Below are 22,587 nucleotides of genomic sequence, written 5' to 3' on the forward strand. Positions count from 1 at the left end.
CTGGAGTCCTTTCCACCAAGCCTGTACCGACTGGCATCTATCTGTTCTGTGTGTCAGGTTAGGGAAAACAGCAAGTATACTTGGCATCACCTTCCTGAGGGAAGAGGACTCTTGACAGGTGGCAGGTAGAGGCTACAGCTTGTGTGGCTGTCCAGCAAATCTCTTATGAATCCAAGGTTCTAGGACTCTCAGGAAAGTAAAGGCTTTCATCCTGCGCTTGCTCCTTGTAATCCACATGTTCATGGGATGGTGAAATCAGATGTATGTGGAAGTCAGGCAAGTGTCATGATGACTGAAACAGATGGGTCTGAGGGACAAAGAATGGGGGACACTGGAGAACAGACCTATAGGCAGTCTGAAGGTTGCTGGTAACTCAGTTTCGATATTGTGTTACTGCTCCAAACTGCAGCCCCCGACGTAGCTAGACTATTTTCCAAAAGCAAAGACTTCAAGTATCATGTGAAATCTTCCAGTAGTCAGCAAATTCAAATGAGAACATCATAGAATTTTGTTCAGGTCAACATGAAGAGACACCACATTGTGAGCGTTGGTTTAGGTATCCCATGGAAATTGATTAGTAAGCTAAACTTGCTGCAGACTTTCAGACTTGGGGATACTCCAGTACAGAAAGATACAAACTCTCTGTTCCGGTGGACAAGGACTCAGATGGAGCTTTAGGTTGGCTTCTCATTCTTGCCTCACAGTGTCCAAATCCTGAAGCCTTTCTATTAACCCCTACTGTCAGCTAGATAAAAGCAGAAAAAATAGTTAAAGGCCAGGCTGGGTTACTTAGCAAGTTCAAAGCCAGTCTCAGCTGCATGGCAAGACCCTACCTGACTTCAAAAGTGAAGGCCTGGGGATAAAGCTCAGCGGTGGGATGATTGCATAGCATGCATAAGACCTCGGTTCAATCCCCAGCACCAGGAGGGGGGAAAAATAAAAGAAATAAAAAATCTTCTTGCCCTGGTTCACTGATCTGCTTTCCCACTGTGGAGCAAGGGGTGTTGCGTACTTCAGAGATTCTAAGTTGTCACCACATCCTGAAAGCACAGTGAAGGACATCCAGGGTACAGGAGTTCCTTTTAGACAGGCTCTCAGAGCTACTATCATACAGATATAAGTGGACTTTCAATAACTATGCAGGAAGAGCCATCCTGCCCCTACCCCACACACATTTCCCCATAGCTGTAGAGTCACAGGTGCCCATTGGTCCTGATGCTGAGTGTACTTCTCTGGAGGAGAGCTTGTACCAGGAACCTGTACCTGCCTCCATGTCTCTTTAGCTACCCGGGGTCTTCACAGCCTGCACAGCATGATACATGAATAGATGCAGCGAGCAGCTGCTGTGAACCTCTGTTTTTTCATCTCATTCCTGTCCTACCTACCTCACCAGGGTAACACTGGAATGAAAAAGTGGGATATGGGCATAATAGTGTTTCCAACAGGGGAGGCTGACAGAAGAAAGGGCATGCTATCATTCTGCGCATCTGCTTTCCTTGATCGTGGGAAGGGAAGACAATGACTTTGGCATTTCTGCTCCTCCTCCTTCAGTCTGCTTTAGACAGATGTCCTGGAGGAGGCTTGGCCTTGTGGTTTTCAGAATACACTGACTTATCAGGACTCAAAGCTTTGGCTAACAGCATGTTGCCATTGTGGTGGTGTGGGTGGGAAGGGAAAGCCAACAACAGGCTCTCTTCCAGACAAGTACGCTTAGCATCAGCACCAATGGGCACCTGTGACTCTATAACTATGGGGAAGTGTGGGAAGGCAGAATGGTTCTTCCTGCATAGTTACTGAGAGCCCACTTACACCAAAGCAGAGAGGAGGAAGTGCAGGGTTCCCTGCCTCCACAGCTGCTAAAGCCTTTACTTTGTTTGTTTGTTTGTTCTTTGAGACAAGGTTTCTCTGTGTAGCCCTGGCTGTCCTGGAACTCACTCTGTAGACCAGGCTGGCCTCGAACTCAGAAATCCGTCTGCCTCTGCCTCCCAAGTGCTGGGATTAAAGGCGTGCACCACCACTGCCCTGCAAGCCTTTACTTCTTTGAACATCAAAAGTAACCCCAAAAGGAGTCTTCCATTTAGATTGGTAAGATTTCCTGAGGTCTTGAGGCCAAAGGGTCTGTTGAACAAGACCTAAAAGTGGGAAAACCCATATTGTATTTAAGAATTTAGGGGACTAGAAAAGTATTACGTGACAAGGGTAAGGGAGGGGAATGGGGGAAGGAGCAGAGGCGAGGCAGATCTTTGTGCCTAGAAGCACACTGCTCTTCAGAAATCTGGATATGGAAAATTGGGATGTGTCTTCTGCTACCTCTTCCTATCTAAAACGAACTCATTCTCACAGAGTGGGATCACTCTTTAGTAGGAAGCCTCCTCCAAAGATGCCCTTCTTGAGTTCCTCCTGCCTTGATTCAAGATTATCAGTTACCCCACAGGCATTTTCACCTCTCAGTCCTAGTTCCAGCTGATACTGGCCTCTGTACCTTTTTTATATGAAAGATCATACAGTTCTCCTCTTAAGTCTTGAATAGAAAGGTCTGGAGCTGGCAGAGTGTGGGAGATAAAGAGCGGAGCTTGCAGCCAGGTTTAGGGGTGGTGGTCAGGTGACCATGTCTTCAGATGTTTGGCATCTTTTGGGGTACCATGTATGTCTCTGTAAGATGAAGATCCCTAGTGCACTACTTCAGGGCCTGATAGAACAAAATGAGAAAACAAAGGAAGCCAAGCTGTCCTGAGGGGTGCTCCAGGTCCCTAGAGACCCTAGAGCCTGGAAGGAGAGTCATACTGCTGTCCTGTTATCTCCAAGTGACAGTAACTGCTGTATATGCCTTTAGTCATTGGATTTATTTTCAGTTTAAGTGGCATTTGCTCCAGTTTTTTATATCTTGAACAGAGTGTCTTCAATAAGCAGATGCATCTTTAAGAGCTCTTATCAATGAATCAGTGAGACAAATTAGCTTCTAATATCCTGTTCACCTTAACAGCATGTCTGGAAAGTTCTCAGGACTTCCAGATGGTAGAAACTCAACTTTACAGGACGAATTGGAACTGACTTAGCTGCTAAGAGCTAGGGTTTGGGGAGGGGGTGGTGTCACCTGCAGTAATGAGATGAGTGTGCAAGTGAGTAAGTAGTGCAAGTTTTCATAGCAGTTTAACAGTGGACATGAGCCACAAAGGGATGCTGATAAAGACAGGCAAACTAAAGAGTGAGGGGGGTAAGGGGAGGGAGAGAGAAAGAGAGAGACTGGGAGGAAGGGAGGGAGGGAGAGAAGGGTAAAGAGAAGGAGGGAAGAGAAAGAGAGATGGGGAGGGTGGGATGGGAGGAGGAATGGAGAGAGGGAAGGAATGAGGGAAGGAGGAAAGAAGAGAGGGAAGAAGAGAGGAGAGAGAGACTGGAAGGAAGAAAGGGAGAAAAAATAGAGAGAAGGAGAGAGGGAAAGAGAAAGAGAGATGAGGGGTAAGGGATGGAGAAATGGAGGGAGAGAGAGAAGGAATGAGGGAAGGAGGGAAGGAGAGAGAGAGGAAGAGAGAAGAGAAAGAAGGAGGTGGGAAAGAGGAGAAAGAGAAGGAAGGAGAAATCAAGACAGTGACAGAGAGAGGGAGAGAGAGAGAGATAGAGAGAGAGAGAGAGAGAGAGAGAGAGAAACCTGATCTCCTTTAGACACAAAAGACCCAAGCATATGCAAGGTTTATGGCTCCTGAAGGTTATGAGATTTGGAAGTCCTTTGTAGTAATGAAACAAAAGTAAGTACAAAAGCAAATATTTGGAAGGAGAAAAGTCACAGGAAATTACAAATAATAAAATGACTTGGTTTTGGTTTTGTTTGTAAAAGGAAAAGCATATCAAAGACCTCACAAAATCTATGAAAAACGAACGTCTTTTCTTCTGGTTCATTATCTATGTTGCCGTGTCTGCATGTGCGTGTGCTTACATGCATGAACAATGGAAGCCAGAAAAGGGTTTTGGATATCTTGGAACTGGAGTTACAGATGGTTGGGAGCTGCCTGACGTGGGTTCTGGGAACTGAACTTGGGGCCTCTGTAAAAGCAGTATGTACCCTTAACCACTGAGCCTTCTCACCAGCTCCTAGGGATCTTTTTTAAACAGGTAACTGTTGAAGCTACTTCTGTGATTTTTCAGAATCTCATGCTCTATCAACTGAGCCAGCCACATACTTCACTTCCATGACATTTTCAAATGTATTTTGGCTGATCTTTGATCTACTATTTATATCTTAATTACATTTATATAGTCATTTTTATAGAAAATACACATTGCCAGTCTTCTTACATAATTGATCATAATTTATTGACTAGGCTCACAAAAAAATTAAGTTCATAACTCACATTGTCATGGGATGTCTGTGAAGAGATCCTGTCAATGTTCTCATGACCAGACTGGCAGCCTTTGAGGCATTTCCAATTTTCTCAGGCACGATGAATCTTAATGACTCTACGAATTGATGACATTCATTTGCCGGTTGTCTGCACTGTCCACGCCACTGTGAGACTGGATGAACTGCCTCTTGTCATCCTAGAAGTTAGTATTTCATGTTGGAATAACGCAAAGTTAATAAGAGTTTCCCAGATGATTGAGCCACTTCAGCTCAAGGAAGAAGAGCAGGAAGAGGTGACAAGTCCAAGTGAAGCATCCCAGCGAGCATGAGGGATGGGTAGGGGAAGAAAATACATGGGAACGGGTGAAGGCGAGGAAACATTAGACAATGGCAGGTCTCTAAGCACAAACTAGCCTGCATTTAATTAAGAAATCAGGGCCTGTCGATAAGTTTCTGAGCATACAACAGCAAAGAGAATGTGTTCCTAAAATAGTTAACTAGCAGAAAATCTAACACTCAAATCCTCCTTACCATCAAATACCCTTTGAAACCTTGTTACAAATGAGCTCGTTATACAAAAGCCATCTTGGACTAAATGAATACATGTCGTTAAATCCACATGAAGTGCAACCCCAGTTCAGCTTCTCTATACCCTGATTTCCCAAATGCTATAGATTCTCAAAGATCTGCAGATATGAGCCCAGAGTCAGTGCTGCCACATTGGCTGTGGTTCTCAAACTGTAGCCACTGTATTTAACTTCTGGAAATCTTGCTAAAACAGGGGACCATGTAAACATCCTCTTTCAGTGTATGCCTTCTAAGAGTTTATGTGAGGCTCACGCGAGTAGAGGGTTGGATCTTGCACTCCACTGTCTTAGTAAGTACCTCTTTAGTGGAATCCATAAGGGAAGGCTTCTGGGGAAAATGAAAACAAAGCCAGGCCTGCAGACTCTGGCTGGCAATGAGGACAGATAGTCCAGGCCTAAGACTGGTATGAAAAAATGAACATACTGAGGAACAGTGGGGCAGGACAGTGGCCTGCAGTGCACTTCCCACAGGACAGGAGTCTGAAGTCTCAGCCAGACAGCCCAGACTTGGCTCTGTGAAGCACTAAGCCAGAGAGCCTGGACTTGGCTCTGTGGAGCAAGCCACAGGTTGAGATACTTTGTCTGGGAGTGGATGTAGGAGACAGAAGTGGGTGGTAAAAGACTGGAGAAGAAAGCTAGGGGTAGAGGACTCTAGGCTCAGGAGAATCCTAGAACACAAGAACTTAGATCCAGAAGCAAGATCCAGAGCAGATCCAGAAGGCAAAGCACAGGGCTGGAGAGAGTGATGTCGAGGATAAGTGAAAGAGAAATGAGGACCCTAGACAACTTGCCTGGCATCTCTGTCTACTCGGAGTGCCAACTTATGACTTGGAAGACAAAAAGATATGCTCACTCATTTAGGAAATGCTTATCATAAAAACAGCTACATTGGATGAACCTTTAAGAGGAATTGGCATGATGTTCTATAATAGGCCAGAATGGAAATACTTAAAAACTTGTCTCCTCTTTGGTCTTTCACAGCTACTCATCAGTTGACAGAGCAACCGTGGATACTTGTAGGTCAAGATGTACGGCTATATCCAACTACCAATGAACATAGAAATGGAATTTTGTAATACTTATACATTTCATGGTTTTCATTTTTCACTGGTTTCTAACCATTTTAAGCCACAGATGCTGTTCCTACCTCCTGGACTGGAAAGCAGACTTAACCATGGGCTGTCAACTGCTCCCTGTCATATTACCATGCTGTGGGAATAGCACAGTGCAGAGGACATGATCTCAGTGCCCTACTCTATGGGAGCAACTCTCCGGGAGCTCTCCACGCTACACCATCGAGCATACATGCTGTTATGGGACATGTTATGTAGCAATCTAAACCTGTGGACTTCTGGACAGCTCCCAACCAAAAGTGGGCCACTGCCCGAGTGCCTGAGTGTGCAGTGCTGGGTTTACTCTGAGCCAGGAACACAGCTACTGGCCTGACAGGCATCAGCCTAGCTTGGTCCTCAGCACCACTTCGTGAGCACATTATTGTGTGTCTCATTTATCAGAAGAGCAAGCTGAGGTTTGAAGGGATAAGAATATGCCCCAGACTGCCAAGTTGGCAAGGAGCAGAGCCATACACGAGCCAGTTGAGAAGAGGAAATAAGGCATTCATACAATGTTGAGAAGGCAGGGGAAAGGTCTCCTGTCTTGATCACACAGTGAGGACTTTGTAGAGCCACGGCAATATCCAGGAACACTCCAGTGTGGTTGAGCCTCCTCAGGAGAGAAGCCAGGCTGAAAATGGAAATTGGGACTTGATTTCCCCTGAAGCTTTCAGCAGTCTTGTTAGGCCACTCCCAGCATGCCTTCTGCCCCAGTCAGTCAAACCCACAACTAGGCTATTCAAATGAGTGTGATTTAGGGTGAGTTTCTTATGTGATTCAGAACTAAGCAGGCCAGTGTCTTGACAAGTGACTCCACCAGAGCCCAGGTATGTGATGGCTCTTGGCTCAGGGTATGTCTCTCCTGTCCCCTTCCCATAGTTTGACTGAGGTGGTACTTTGCACACTGAGAGGAAGAAATTTGTTTCTGAGGCTTATAGGTCTTGGAAACCTTTTGGGTCCCTGCTAGAGTCTAATGGGGTAAGGAACAGAGGCGACCCACATATCAGGTCTTTATCTGCTTAGCTTAGAAGAGGTACCTTGTGCCTACCTGGCCCAGCCAGTTCAAGAGTGTTCCCCACCCGCTTCCTCCAGTTAAAATCCAAGAGCAACTGAGAACAGAGGAAGAAGAGCCCTAGCTGAATAGCACAGAGAAATCATAAAATCTACCTGAAGTCACACAGCCATGGATAGGCAGAGCTCATGTGCTGAGGATAGCGGCCCCCCCCCCCCACCCCGTCTAAGGCTCTCATCATCTCACTGTGGCTCCGTCTTGGGCCATGGCTAAGAAGAAAGGAAAGGATCTTAGCAAGTGTGTGTTCAAAAATGGCTAGAGCGAAAGTGTACTATAGAGTACTGCGGAGCAGCCTTGGCTGCCTGTGATACGGTGACATTTTGACATTAGTGGTTTTTCAAAGCATTAGAGGATGGAATGGTGGTGTTTATTTTTTAATAATTTGCATAAAGCATGGCTCCGTCTCCCTCTGTCTCTGACTCTACTCCTGCCCTAATTCTCTGTCTAACATCTTTGACTCTAACTGTCCCTCTGACTTAATGCGTTTCTTAGATTAAGACAACACACTAGTAATTATTTGTTCTCAACATTCCATCTTAAATGCCCTCAGCTCAGAGGAGCAGCCTACGAAATGTCAGCTTTCCATAATCCATATATTTCCTCAAACCCTCCCCACATGAAGTATGCAATGCACTTTCATGAGAAGACTGTTTTCTTTGTTTCTTGACTTCTGCCTTGAATACAAGAACCCTGTTCCCCATTACTACACACCTGATCTGTCCCTGACTCAAGCTCGCTAAACTTGTTCCTAGCAAGCCCACCCCTGTTCCGAAGATACATTTTTTTTCTCTGTTTATGTGGACAGAGGAGGTAGCAAGGAGCTGTAATGGTGACTTTATTCCTGGCCACTTAGAAGCTATGGACAAGCCCTATGGGTTCTGGAGGCCTCGGGTGTCCAGTGTGGGGGTGGAATATCTGTCCTCGCAAACATCTCTACAGATGCAATGAATTCTGCTTTATGGATGCACACAGCCTCTGTGGTGGCTGCCTTTAAGGGACCATTAATTTCAGGGAGATTAATCACTCCCCGAGACAGCCAAGCTGGTGGCTTGCAGCTACCTACAACATTCTGTGTGAATCACTGTACAGGATGTGGGTTTGAGAAGTTTTCCCTGGAATCTTCACCACCATCATCTGCATTGGCACAGTCTGGTCCTTACCAGCTTCAGGAAGATCCAGCTAAAGCTCACTTTGGGCAGGGTGGATGCCTCTTAGAGGTCTTAGTTCTTACAGGATGCCCCCTTATCAGTGGAGAACAGGGGCCATGTTGTGAGAAAGCCACCACTGACAGGGAGGATGGGGACATCTTGTATACCTGCAACCTGATTGGAGGACTAGATATCTACAGAAAGAAACAGTAAACACAAAAAACACGAGCTGTGTCTTTATATTGTTTTGTTTTTCTCAGAGACCCAGTGAGCCAGTTGGGACATTACTATCTCATTGTAAAGGTAAGAAAACTGAGACTTGGCTTTGCATGGCTTGTCTAAGGCCACATGGCTGGCGGTCAGGAAGCCATCAGGAAGCCATTTGCATCCCAGGAAATATCTCCAAGGCTGTGGTTTCTAGCTTTCCTTGCAGAGACCTTTGGGGTTCTAACTGTGTTGGCAAGACAACACTGCAGAGGCATAACTGCTAAGTATCTCTGCCTGTCTTTAGGAAGAGAGAAACTGCTGCAGGTGCATTGTTGGGGACAGGAGATGTTACTTACGAGCTCTATGCCTGGGTGGTTTTGAGGGTTTGAAAGGTTTTATGAAAGGAAATCTTCATCAAGAGCTGGTATGCCATGCTGCCGAGAGGACTGTCACTGCCCAGCTGTGGCACCCAACTCAGTTTCTTATTTGAAGAAGAATGCTGCTGCTTAACATTAAAAAAAAAAAAAAAAAAAAAAAAAAAAAAAAAAAAAAAAAAAAAAAAACCAACAACAACAAAAAAAACCCCCATCATCCCAGAACTCAGAAGGCTGAGGCAGGAGAATCACACGTTTGAGTCTAGACTGGGCTGCAAAGTGAGACAGTCTCAAGATGAAGAAAAATCAATTGAGAGGTTCTTTGCCAGGGCTTAGCAATGCAAATGGTAAGTAATCACATAAAGGGCAACAGATTAAATGGCAATCAGATTAGAAATGAAAATCCAATTTCTTCAAGTTGCTTTTTTGGCCACTGGCTTAACGTATTTGCAGATTGCCAAGATCATGAACAATTCCTCCGAGACTCAAAGGGAAGGCAGCCACAGAAGCCAGGGCTATTGCTGTGTTCACAGCCGTTCCCATCTCTGCAATACTTTGCAGCTCTGTCTGGTTCTCAGCCCAGTGTCCTTCCTGCCTGACAGCCTTCAGGGAACTCTACAGCCAGGGTCCACCCTGTTCTGGCAGCCATGCTCCCCCACACCCACTATCTTTCTTTCCAGTCACAACTGGAGCTGTTACTGATCCCTGTGGCTCTGGCCCATCCTGACACCAGAAGCTCCGCACCACCCAGAGTACACGAGATTTCCACAGTCTTTTCATGTCTTGTGGCTGAATAATCACAAGATCCCACTGTTTGTTCATGCTTGAAAATACCATGAATGGAAATCTTCTAAAGTATAAATTACGGGCAAATAGCAGTGGCTGCTGTTCTCAGTGTGCATAGACATCTTCTGTGTTCTAAGATAACATTAAACAAATCAATGTGATCTTTCCCATTTCATGATGTTGAGTGCAAGTCATGTAGAGAGATGATGAGAATGTGACAGAAGGCATGCAGGAAAAAAAAGCACAAGGGTAGTCAGAGATCAACAACCAAAGCACAGTGATGCAGCAGAAAAACAGTCAGACTTTCTCTTTGAGAATCAATCTTCCAAACTCTATCATTTCCTTTCTTATTTAGCATATCACAAGACGATGTATAGGACTTGGCTCATAAGTCTCTCCCATGGTGTTTACCATCCTCACGTTTTTAATGAGGTGGCTTGCATTCAGGAAGGGGATGCTAAGTTAAATGTAACAGGGTGAAGCAAAAATGCAGAGGGCAAGGGAAGAGAGAGGAAGTCAGAGGACTGCCTCCAGAACTTTCTTATTAGTCAGATTTGAGGACAAGATGCAGGGAAGTTGGGAGTAGTGAGACCTTTGGCCTAGGACTTCAGGAATGTCACCTTGAAGATCCCCTTCCCCATATGAGTTAGGAGCAAGGTGGAGCACAGAGGGAGTACAGACAGAGCAGGGGTAAGAAGATAACTAGAAAAGTTTGGGAATCAAGCAACATCCTTAGCAACTCACCCATTGAAGAAGAAAACAATGGAGAACCTAAAACATTTGGAGCTTGCAGGTTATTGCTTAGAGGAATTGTTTCAACTCCAAATGTGGACTTTAGAAAAAAAGGAAAGGTCAAAAATCAATATTGAAAGCTTCCAACTCAGCAAGGTAGAAAAAGAAAAGTAAATTAAACCCAAAGAAAAAAATCAAAGGCAGGAGATTAAAATGATGACAAGAGCTAAAGAAGCAGAAAGCAGAAAGTCAAGAGCTGCATGGCCGGGCATTGGCAAAGGTATAAACTCATGAGAGAGAAAGGAAGAATGAACCTCCGTAGCTGAGAGGCAAGAGGAATCACTGCAGAGTTGTCCAACATCTTAAAATAGCACAAGAATTGTATGAATGACTCCATAGTACTAAGTTTAATGGTTTTGGGGGAAAATACGTTTCTTTAAAGACACAAGAAATTGTAAGCAATGGTCAGAATGACTGCAGCCCAAGTTAACCTTCTCTAGGGCCCTTCATAACTCTTAGATCGGCAGTGAGAAGAAAGTCCATTATAGGGTCTGGGTCAGCCACTGAGTACATAGGAGACAACTAACTGTTCAGGTTCTACAGCCCACACAAGAGCTCCTGGGAATCTACTTCAGCCAAGCAATCAGACAACAAAGAGTGAGTTGCTATAGCCAATGGCTTAAGCAACAGAGGCCTACAAATTCAGACAGACCAGAACTGTATCTATAACCTACTGGTTACAAGCACACAAATGACACCTTCCCCATATGTCATAGGACACTAAACTCTCACACTCTCTTGGCCTCACCACCAAGTAGGCAGACTACCTGCAAAGCTTCACACCTTTTAGAAGAGCATGGAGATTACCTTCGACTATCAAGTAGCATAAAATCACCTACTAAGAAGAAAGGAAAACTGCTAGACCTTAGGAAAGAGTCTGCCTTCTTTACAGGCAATATAAAGATATTATATTGTCTCTGTAAATGATGGAATGAGTCTTAATTTTGACAGTCTTGTTTTCAAGGACACAATGGAAGTATCAAAGCCTATTTTTTGAAAATGTTAAAATTATAACTCCTATTCAAGTGTAGAATAAGCAAGTGACAGTGATTAATTTAGTTCATTATTGAGAGAACTAGCAAGACTGTAAAGCTGGTGCTGTGGTCTGAAGGTGTCCTGTGAACTTTGAGACTGACACTTCATCTTCAGTGCAATAGTATTATGACTAGGCAATGGGACTGATTAGATCATGAGGTGGAGCCAACAGAAACAGGATTAAAAAGCCCTTTTGAAAGCCTACCAGTCTATTATCACAGCTACTTGGGATGCTAAGACAGGTGGTTCACAAATTAAATGCCTGCCTGGGCTCAAGAGTAAGATCAAGGCCAGCCCAGGCTATTAAGCAAGACTCCGTTTAAAAATTAGCAGAAGTAGTAGTAGTGGAGGAGGAGGAGGGGGGGGGGAGGAGGAGGAGGAGGAAGAGAGGACGAAGAAGAAGAAGAAGAAGAAGAAGAAGAAGAAGAAGAAGAAGAAGAAGAAGAAGAAGAAGAAGAAGAAGAAGAAGAAAGTAGTAGAAGTAGTTGATGCTGCTGCTGCTGCTGCCACCACCTGAAGAGATAGCTCAGTGGTTGAGAGCCCTGGCTATTCTTCCAGAGGACCAGGGTTCAATCCTGTCTCCCACAAGAGGCTCACAGCTGTCTCTGAATTCAGTCCCAGATGCCCTTTTCTGGTTCCCACAGGCATTGCATGCATGTGGTAGATAAACATGCAAACAAAACACATATACACATAAATTAAATTTAAAAGCAATAAATAAATAATAAGAAAGAACTGGGGATATAGTGCAGTGGATTAGACCATAGGCCCTAGGTTCGCTACCCAAAAAAAAAGGACAGACAGGTGGAAAGAAAGAGAATTAGAGTCTCATGAAGCTTCACTTTTCTTTCCTTTATAAAAAGCCACACCAAAAATTGATGCCTATGCACAACAGGTCCTCAACCGACAACTAACCTGTCTTTTCTTTGATTTCTGATTCCCCAGCCTCAAAATGAGGAAGAAATATGTGGTTGTTGTTTACAAGCCACCCATGATGGTTTTGTTGTAGCAACCCAGATTGACCAAGATAGTTGTCAAAAAAATAAATAAATAAAAAGTATAGAAAGTGAGTCTGAATAAATGCAGAAAGGAAGGCCAATAGATGTGTAATTTATATTGAGACTGCTTTACTGTCCCAAGGATAATAATAACCAGACAAAAGTCTTTGTGTTGTATCAGGCGATAATCATCTGACATCTATCAGCATTCTCCAAGTTGCCTCTTCCTCTTGGAGTTATGTAATATTCTAATCAATAATGAATAGCAAGTTAAATAAAGGACAGGACAGAAATTCAAATGACCTCAAAGCCGTTAGTCACAGCCACACCTAGCTGGACACGGGAAGACCTGTGAACCTTTGGCTTCATTAAAATCTTGGACGTTTTTCTCAACAGAAGTATGTAAGCATGTGCTCATGTCTGTGACATTTAGGAGGTTATGAATATTTAAAAGATAGGAACTGAAAGTCCTCCTTCTTGCTAATGGTGGTAACACCCACATCACCAGAGGCTTTTAGAGACAATCATCAGGCCTGCCAGCCCAGCAGGATGCAATCTGCAATTACTTTGCTGCAGATTTGGAAACAGAATTGATTTTACCTTATGTAATCCTACTGACCCAAGAACTCTAGAAAATCATTTTAGAATGAGTCAACAGATTTGGGGTCTATAGAGGAAATAACTTCTAAGCCTAGAAATTCAAGTCCTTAGAATAATTCTGAATACCACACTGTATTTCTGTTCTAGTATGCGTTGGCTGGACCAAGAAGGTTGGCCTCACAAAAATGCATAAGATATAGGACATAGAGTCTCTAAAATATCCATTTGCACTTATGCCAAACAAAAAGTTTTATATCTATGTCATCAGTATTTTCCTATTACATAGAAGTTTGTAGTCAAGACAAAATACTGATTTTAAAATCCTAAAAAAAGAAGACAGTTGGTATTTTTATATGCCTAAGTTGGCAGTAGAATATCTAGGATCAGTTTCTTCATTCTGTGGAAGAGTGGACGTCACTATACTGTCACCCATGGTAGTATATCTTAAGCTTGCCAGTGAATAAATTCTTACAGTTTTCACTAATTTCTCACCAATTATAGACTTGTATATGATTTAATCGTGTGACCAGGACCTTACAGGCACTACATGCAGCCCACACAATACTATGACATGTTCAAACAGAGTGTCCCTGCCATACAGTTAGATATCACTATAATGGTGAACTGCTTTAAAGGTTTCTAACACTTCCTGATTCTGTGTTTATCTCAATGTGAGCCTGTCACCACAGGTCAAGGAAAGCATCAGTTGTTAGGCCATAGATCTAGAAAGTCTAAAAACCTGTCCATTTCAACCTGGGAGACTTAGAAATAGAAGGGGAACACAAAACGAAAAGATATGAAACAACACAATCTCTTTCCCAAGATTCACTCTAGTCCACACTTTCAGAATATCCAGACTTGTGTGAAGAGTTCGAAGGCGTAAAACCAGGGCTCACTCACTGAGAATTGCACAGAGGAAGCTGCAGGACTGTGGACATGCTGAAACCATAGTTAGCATGTACAAGAAAAATGGAATGGAGATAATGAGATAAACACACCTGAGCTTGTGTTCTTGGTTCCATCTGTCTGTGCATAGCCAGTAAGGCACCCAGATATCACTCATCCAGCCATCCTGGAATATGCTATGGGAGACCAGAGAGGCTTCAATGTTAGGATGAAGGGATAGCCTTGGTGAGGCATTATAAACAAGTACAGACAATATACTTCTTCCAAAAGGTCAGATGGACCAGATACATCCAGCAGTCATCCTACCAGGGATCAGAAGCCAGTACAGACCCAGAACACTCTGTATAGATCTCAAAATGCTCATCACCACATCACAAGGGCATAATGACCCTCCATACAACCACACATCTGCTGGAAGGTAAGTACGGAGGGGAGATAGGACCCAGAAAATCTAAAGAATGGAGACCTGAACTCAACCTTGGTTTTAAAAAAATAAAATAGTTTTTAAAAGTCTTGTGATCATTTAATCTGAAAAGAGATTTTTAATTGTAGGAGTCTGCAGCATTAATAATAAGTTTCCCTCAACAACCCAGAAAAATGTGTGCCTGTAAACCTGAGAAGGCTATTAAGCCTGCTGTAAGAAGTGCAGGTGCATTTTCCTTGTGCATTAAAGGAACATGAACATACTCCTTGTACACCAGTTTCTTGCTTTTTTTTTTTCTTCATAACATTAAGGAAGAAGCTAGAACTCAGGAGTCAAGGGAAACATGGAGGAATGATGGATTTCCCCAAACAGAAGTAAACATTTTTAAAGTGTCTGCTGTGTGCATGCAATAAAATTCAATAAGCCACTATCTCCATGAATAAGATATGAAGAACAGACTAGTTAATAGGCAGAAGAGCAAAAAGATGGGGGCAGCCTGCTCATCTCTAAAGGGTAATGGACTACTTGTTCTTCTCTCTTTACATCCTGGTGAAGTTGGCAAATTAAGAAAATAATAGATACAAAGCTGGAGCAATGCTAGCAACACGTTAGGATGCTCTCAACCGCACAGTCAGGGGAGCAGGCAGGGTTACAGTGGTCATCAGCAGGTGAACACTAGACAATGTCAAAGGCAGACTCATCAGGAGAGGGGCAGAGTGCTGTACCCAGGAGAATAGGCACAGACCCTTGGGTTCTGACCTCTGGGGAAAGATGTTTGAGTAAAAAGAGCCTGGAGAACTCTGCCCTGGGTACAGAAGAGACTGATGCAGTCCAGCCTTGGAATTAGTTCCTCTCACACACAAAAGGCTTGTTGACCACTGAAGGCTCATGTGTCATACTGCTTCCTGTCTGAACTAATTAGCATGGTCTGAGAGGTTCCTGACAGAGCCAGGAGAGCAGAAGAAAACATGGGGGAAGGACCACTTTTTAGGAAAAAAAAGTCCTGATGTGTTTGCTAGCCTTTACTGACTTTATTGTCTTGTTTTCTGCTAAAACATATGTCCTCTTAACATTAAAATTTATTATTAAAATTCTATATTTTATATTATTATTTTAAATAGAAATGTATATTTATATTATTAAGTTTTATATTAAAACTTAATATAAAATATTAAACTTAATATTAAAAAAAGACCTCAACATCTGGATGTGAAGTAAGACCAGGCATAGAAGTAATGCAGATCAGAGAGCAGCTAAGAAAGTCTGTAAAGCTCTTCCCTAAGCCAAGCAGGGTTAGCTTAGGGAAGAGCTAACAGAACTGACAGTCCAAGTGCCACTTGCATCTATGTTCAAAAGTAATTGTTATTGCACATGTGCTCATGTGTACATACATACATAGGCCAAGAGTACACACATACCACGGTGCCTGTCTGGAGGCCAGACGCAAGGGAGTTGTTTTCTCCTTCCACCCTGGAGATTCCGAGGATTGAGCTCGGGTTGTCAGGCTTGATGACAAGCACCTTTTCACACTGAGCCAACTTGCCAGCCCATTGCTTACATATATATAAATCTGTATTGTTGGTATATACCAAAAACAGTCTATAAAATGTAAAAAGAAAAAAAAATGATGTTACTGATTACATCAATGCCAAAATACAAAATATTTTGTAATAAACAGGAAAATGTTTTCTTATGAAGAAAATTATAAAGCATAATTAATTGACAGAAAAGTCTAAATACCTTCTCATGAATACAAAAAAATTATATCATGTACATAATAATTTACTAAAAATTGAATTATAATTTCAATGCAAGTCCAGTCACCATCTCTATAGAGGCCTTCATTGACTTAACAAGATCCTCCTAGCCTATATGCAGTGAGGAGCTAGGAAATGTTTGAATGGAAGCTACAAAAGGAAGTAGGAGCAGCACACTGCAAGATGCATGATAATGCCATTTTAATGCAACCCGAGACTGTGGAATTGGCTCAGATGTAGACAGTAAGCAAATTCAAAGTGATAAAGCATCGAGAAATGGATGCCTGTGGAGATATGAGCTGGAAATGGCATTGTAAATCATGAAGGAAAGCACAGAGTAGTCAATAAGCAGGAAGAGACGATTGCTGATGTACATAGGAAGACAGATAGCCAAAGTCCTCCATGAAAATCAATTCCAGATGCAATTCCTGAATGTGAAAGATCATGTTTCAAAATTCTGGAATGTGCAAGTAGAACACACCTAAAATATCAGGGCAGGAAAGGAGTTAAGCAGTCACAAACAGCAGAAACAGTAGAGGAAAAGATTAATGAGACTTGCTACATAACAGGCTGTGAATAGAAACTGCCTTAAATGATTTACCAAAATCATTTACAGAAACAAACACACAACATCATGGTTGAAACAAGGATTCTCTCTGGATTCTCTCTGAACTTGATTCTTGGAAGACTTGACTCAATTTTGTAGACTTTTCCTTTATTGCCAAAGCTTGATCTGTTGCTGTTCACCTCACAGTGACAGAGGGGTCCAGCTTATGACTGGTGTACAGGGGGAAATGTAAAAAAAGGAAGGAAGGAAGGGCAGGGGGGTAGGAAGGAAGGACGTGGGAGGGGAGGACGTAAGAAAGCAAACAAGCAAGCAAGCAAGCAAGCTTGAGGGGGGAGGGGGGAAAGGGAGGAAGAAAAGGATGGAGCGGAACAAATTTTGTCTTGAGTCCTGGTGGTAGAAACTACTTTCTGTGCTTCTGGAACCAAGTCAAGGAAACCAAACCACTGAGTTGTCAATGTCTTAGAAAGTTGCTGCATCAGCAAACAGAGCCCCAGGGTGCTGGTTCCCTGTGGGGACATATGGAAATTCTGGATCAGGTTTTTTGCTCTGCCAGAGTTCTGGTTCCCTGTGGGAACATATGGAGATCAGGTCTCTTGCTTTGCCTGAGCCTGGTTCTCTTAAACTCTAAAATCCCTCACTGCAGTGAATGATCTGATTGTTTCTAGTTCTATATGAAAAGACGGATGATCCGTAAACAAGGTCCACATTACCTTTGCAATGACAGTGAAGGATGGGTCAACTGGCTTGCCCTGCTGTCATTTAGCAGTTGTAAAGTTTAAGAAGGAATGGTAAAGATCTCAATGCATGAAAACCAAAGATGAGGTCTTGAAGCAAGAAGTACCTCTTCCCTAACTTACAAAACTTTAGCTTTTGGCCATTTAGAGGAATGTAGAATCTCAGTTTAGCTTGCAGAAAAGATCTGATAAATTTAGGGAAAGTACTCTTAAAAATATAGCATGCTTTTGCCCTGTGTCTAGTATGAACAAAGCCAGAATATATATGTTCTATGGAGTATGGTAGAGCCTTGTAGAATGGAGACACTGTCTTCAAAGTTCTTCAGTGAAAGCTGAGATAAACACAGGCTTAAAAACATATCATCTTGGTTTTATGTGGATGAACATACAAGGAGATGGAATTTACCATTTCTTTCTGAGACATAAACTTTAATGACCATATTTTGGAAGATGCCAGAAAGATCCAGGAACATACACAAAAGGGCCCCTGGAAGTGAAGACTTAACTGATGGTCCTCTCCTTTCTCTGAAGGACTGAAGATGTAGAAGTTTGCTTCAGTAGCCCATAGTTCCCTAAACAAAAATCCAGAAGGATGAAAGAGCTATGAAAACCCAGTAATGGAATTATCACAGGGAGAAAAGCCATCTATTGCCTTAGGTAAAGAGAAATTCTTCTTGGAGCAGAGGAGGGACTGTTCCCAACTCTGTTCTCTGCCTGTGGGTCCTTTCCCCCTAACTGGGCTGCCTTGTCTGGCCTCAATGGGAGAGGATATGCTTAGTCCTGCAGTGACCTGATGTGCCAGAGTGGGTTGGTATCCAGGAGGATTTCCTCCTTCTTAAAAGAGAAGGGGATGGAGGATGGGAAGAGAGGGGTCCTGCAACCAGGATGCAAAGTGAATTAATTAATTAATGGACAAGTAGGAAAAAAAGAGTAATTGCTCTAAATTCCTAATGCTGTGAGTTCTGGAAAAGGTCTGAATTCAGCCATCCTGAAAGCCAGCTACTGTTCCAGCAATGTAGCTCAAATGGGTAAGCAGATGAATGGTGCTATGACATTAGGAGTCATGGAAGAGGGCTAAAGAAGACTGGGATCCCAAACTATACACTGAAGGAACACTGTGCAGAACTATGAGGATGAGACTGGAGCCAACTTCCAAGTTATCTTGTGAGTTTTTCCAGGCCAGCCTTTGTCTTCAAGGGACACTCCATCTGGAAGTGATTAGCCCTTTGGTCATAAATACGTACCCTGTGGTGCTTTAGTCATAAGCCACATATTCAAAATAAGCCCTAGCAGAGCCGTTCAATAGAAATCCAAGCAGAAAGTATGTTGCTGGTGCTTTAGGACCTGTGAGGAGAAATATGTCTAGTGGATGTACAACCCCAGTGTTTCCAGAACAAGAATGAGTGACCTTGATTCAGAGTTGTTCCAAGGGTAGCCCAGGATCCTTGCAGGATGATAGTCAGCTTTATGGACTTGGACTTGCCCCACCTGCTGGGACTTAATCCAACTCATTGCAAGGAAACACTCAGGACAAACATTTCATATAGTTGTTTAATTTGGGATTTTCACTCAGTTTTGACTACTTACTTTTTTTTTCTGGAAAAGTATCATTGTTGATGTTTCCCTGTATCTTGGTGAAGTTTTACACAGAATCAGCTCATTAGGGTTTTTATTATTTTACTTTTTTTTTTTCTTTTTTTTTCGAGACAGGGTTTCTCTGTGTAGCCCTGGCTATCCTGGAACTCACTCTGTAGACCAGGCTGGCCTCGAACTCAGAAATCCGCCTGCCTCTGCCTCCCAAGTGCTGGGATTAAAGGCGTGCGCCACCACCGCCCGGCTAGGGTTTTTATTAATCACCCTAATATATGTATATAAATATATATATACTCATATATGTAATATATTTTATATATATATGTGTGTGTGTGTGTGACGATATACATATACATATACATATACATATACATATACATATACATATACATATACATATACATATACATATACATATACATATATGAGTTACAGCTCATTTCCTTCCTAGGGGTGTTTATTTGGTTTTTCTCTTCTAGAGTAAACTTATCTCAAATTTGTCTAGATTCAAACTTTAACAAAAAACCTGCTGTAGGGCTTGTTTTTAATTTGGCTGATTTGCTTTATCAATTATTAACTCTTAGCTCTGCTAACCTTATCTTCCAGATGCCCTTGGTGCTGTTTATACATGTTCTTTGGTTGAGTATTTGCCTCACTGCATTTCTATCCTCTTGTTCTCTGGTAAACATCACAATTTTGTCTCTAAGTATAGTAAACAAGTGTCACTCATCTCACCTTATAGGTTTTTACAAAATCCTAGTCTCATAGAGTGAGTTTCTAAATATTCTGTAACTACACCCTATCATTAACCCAATAATTATTTTAATGACATTTGAATCATAAACATATCAGTTTGTCTATTTGTTTTATTCTTTGTGGTTAGAATGGCTGCCCATAAAATTTAAACTTTTCAGAATGTATGTATCCTTTTGTGAATATTCTTTGTAAATGTATATTAAATCATTTTTTCTGTGGGCATCCGAACAGAATGAATAATCTCTGCAGGCAATGGGAATGTCCTTTAGCAGGGATAAGAGATGACATGGCAGACACTCAGCACATTTCCCCATCTCTAAGAGATTAAAACAAAAGTAACAGATATGGGCAGAGGTAGGCAGTATAGAAGATGCTGAAGGGCAGCTGGTAGACAAAGACCAGGTAAAACCCAGAATGGACTTTCAATTTTTCTAAGAAACAATAATCTGTAACATAGGCATAGCAACACTATAGGGAGAGAAGAGGTCCCCTCCGTAGAGCTTTAAGCAAAACACCTCTGAAGGTGTACAGTCCAGCACTCTGCAAAAATACAGTTTAATACAAGAGGCCTGATATCTGTGTAGCAGGCAGATGCAAATGGGAAAACTAGCATTATTTTCTGGTTTGTTCAGTGGTGCTGGAGCAAAGAGCTAGCCTAAGAGAGTCTTATCATCGAACCACAAAGGCTCCTGCATTTTTATGTTTGAGTGTGCTTCAATGAGAAATGACCCCTAAAGGCTCAGATATTTAAATGCATGGTCCTGTGTGGTGTCACAGTTTGGGTAAGTTATGGGAATTTTAGTCAGTGGAACCATGCTAGAGGATGGGCTTTGGTTTGTAGCCTTGCCGACTTCTACTTCACTCTGCCTGCTTTGTGTTTGTTGTTGAAGATGTACTCTCTCAGCTTCCTGCTCCAGCTGCCTGCCCCCATGCTTCTTCCACCTTATGAACTCTCCCCCTGGAAACATAAGCCCAAACAAACTCTTCCCACTTAAATTGTCTTGGCCATGGCATTTTATCACAACAACAAAATGAAATTAATACAACATAATAAAGATGATATATAACAAACTAACTGGTATTATACTAAGAAGGGAGAAAACTGAAAACCGTTCTTCTAACATTGGGAATGATATAAGGATGGTCACTGTTGCCACTCTTATTCTATCATACTCAAAATCTTGGCCAGAGCAATAAGAAAAGAGAAACAGTGAAACGGAGTACCAGTAAGGGATGCTAAGTCCACACATCTCTGCTTGCTGATTCTGTGATTCTAGACCTTATAAGACTCACCAGAAAATTCTAATATTTGAATAAAACTTTTCAGCCAGGTATCAGAGTCAAAAATAAATGTACTAGAAACAGTAGCTTTTCAATTCACCAAAAACTGTCTCACTAGCAAAGAAATAAGTAAAACAAGTGTATTCACAACAACCACAACAAATCAAATTTCTAAGAATTAATATAATCAATGAGGTTAATGACTTCTACAACAATGAAAACTACAAAGAAAGGCATTGATGTAGACTCTAGAACAGTGGTTCTCAAGCTTCCTAATGCTGAGACCCTTTAATAGGGTTCCCTGTGTTTTAATGACCCCCAGCTATAAAATTATTTTTGTTGCTACTTCAGAACTGTAATTTTGCTACTGCTATAAATCATAAATACTTTTGGAGACAGAGGTTTGTCAAGAGGGTTGTAACCCTTAAGTTGAGAACCACTGCCCTAGAAATACCTCCTTTGTTCAACAAAATTAATATAATGAAAATGGCCACATCACTTAATAATATTCATGGTTTCATTATAGCCCCTTAAAACCAAATGACATGAAAGCTTGGAGAGATTGCTCAGAGATCATAAACTGCTCTTGGAAAGAACTTGAGTTGAGTTCCTGACACCCACTTTGGGTGGCTTGTCACTAACTGGAACTCCGGTTTCAATGGATCTGACACCCTCTTTTGGTCTCCACAGGTTCCTGAACATACATGTTGCCCATAAACTCATGCAGGTACTCACACATCAATAAAAATAAGCAAATACATCTTTTTAAAGCCCCAACTAATTTTTTTCAAGGAAATAGGGGGAGAAGCCTTAAAATTCAGATGCAAACACAAAAGACCCAAAGTAGTGCTGGAGGTATATGCCTTTAACAATGCTACAGAGCCACAGTGGGTAAAGCAGTATAGCAGGAGCATAAAACAGAAATGTTGACCACGGGAAAGAACAGATTGGAGGACCCAGAAACAAGTCCACACGGTTACAGTTGCCTCGTCAAAGGTGCTGAAAGCAAACATTGGAAAAGAGATGGCTTCTTTCAGCACACGGTGCTGGTAAAACTGGATATCCACATGCAAAAGAATGAAACTAGAGCCTCATCTGTCTGCCTGTACAAAAGCAACTCAAACCAACCTTAAAGTAACACCTGAAACTTTGCAGCTACCAAAAAAAAAAAAAACAAAACTTTAAGATCTAGGTATAGGCAACGATTTTCTGAAAAGAACTCCAGGAGCTCAGGAAATCATTGCAAGAGCTGGCAAATAGGGTTATATTGATTTAAACAGCTTCTACCCTGCAAAGGAAATAACAGAGTGAAAGACTGCTAACATAATGGAAGAAAGTCTTTACCAGCTATTCTTCTGATAGGCAATTCATATCCATAATGTATAAAGAACTCAAAAAAGCTAAACACCAAAGAGTCAGTAGCCATCAATAAAAAAGTCAGCAGCAGGGGCAAGTGAAATGATGAGAACTTGAAACACTTGATCAATGCATAAAGAAAGCATTTATTACGTCAACCATCAG

The 22,587-nt window shown here is 42.2% G+C and overlaps 1 protein-coding gene across 4 annotated transcripts in view; it reads left to right on the plus strand.

The window, feature by feature from the left end:
• The window catches only part of Ctxnd1 (cortexin domain containing 1), a 44,527-nt gene that overhangs the window by 10,392 nt on the left and 11,548 nt on the right, over window positions 1–22,587 (plus strand). Inside the window, exon 2 of one of the 4 annotated variants that reach the window (XR_013111424.1) lies at window positions 8,516–8,558. The exons of the other annotated variants lie outside the window; for them this stretch is intronic. The gene's annotated coding sequence lies outside the window, so the exon portion shown is untranslated. The remainder of the gene's footprint in view (window positions 1–8,515; window positions 8,559–22,587) is intronic. 4 annotated transcript variants of the gene reach the window in all.

Source organism: Arvicanthis niloticus, chromosome 1, assembly GCF_011762505.2.
Source record: "Arvicanthis niloticus isolate mArvNil1 chromosome 1, mArvNil1.pat.X, whole genome shotgun sequence".
Taxonomy (NCBI): domain Eukaryota; kingdom Metazoa; phylum Chordata; class Mammalia; order Rodentia; family Muridae; genus Arvicanthis; species Arvicanthis niloticus.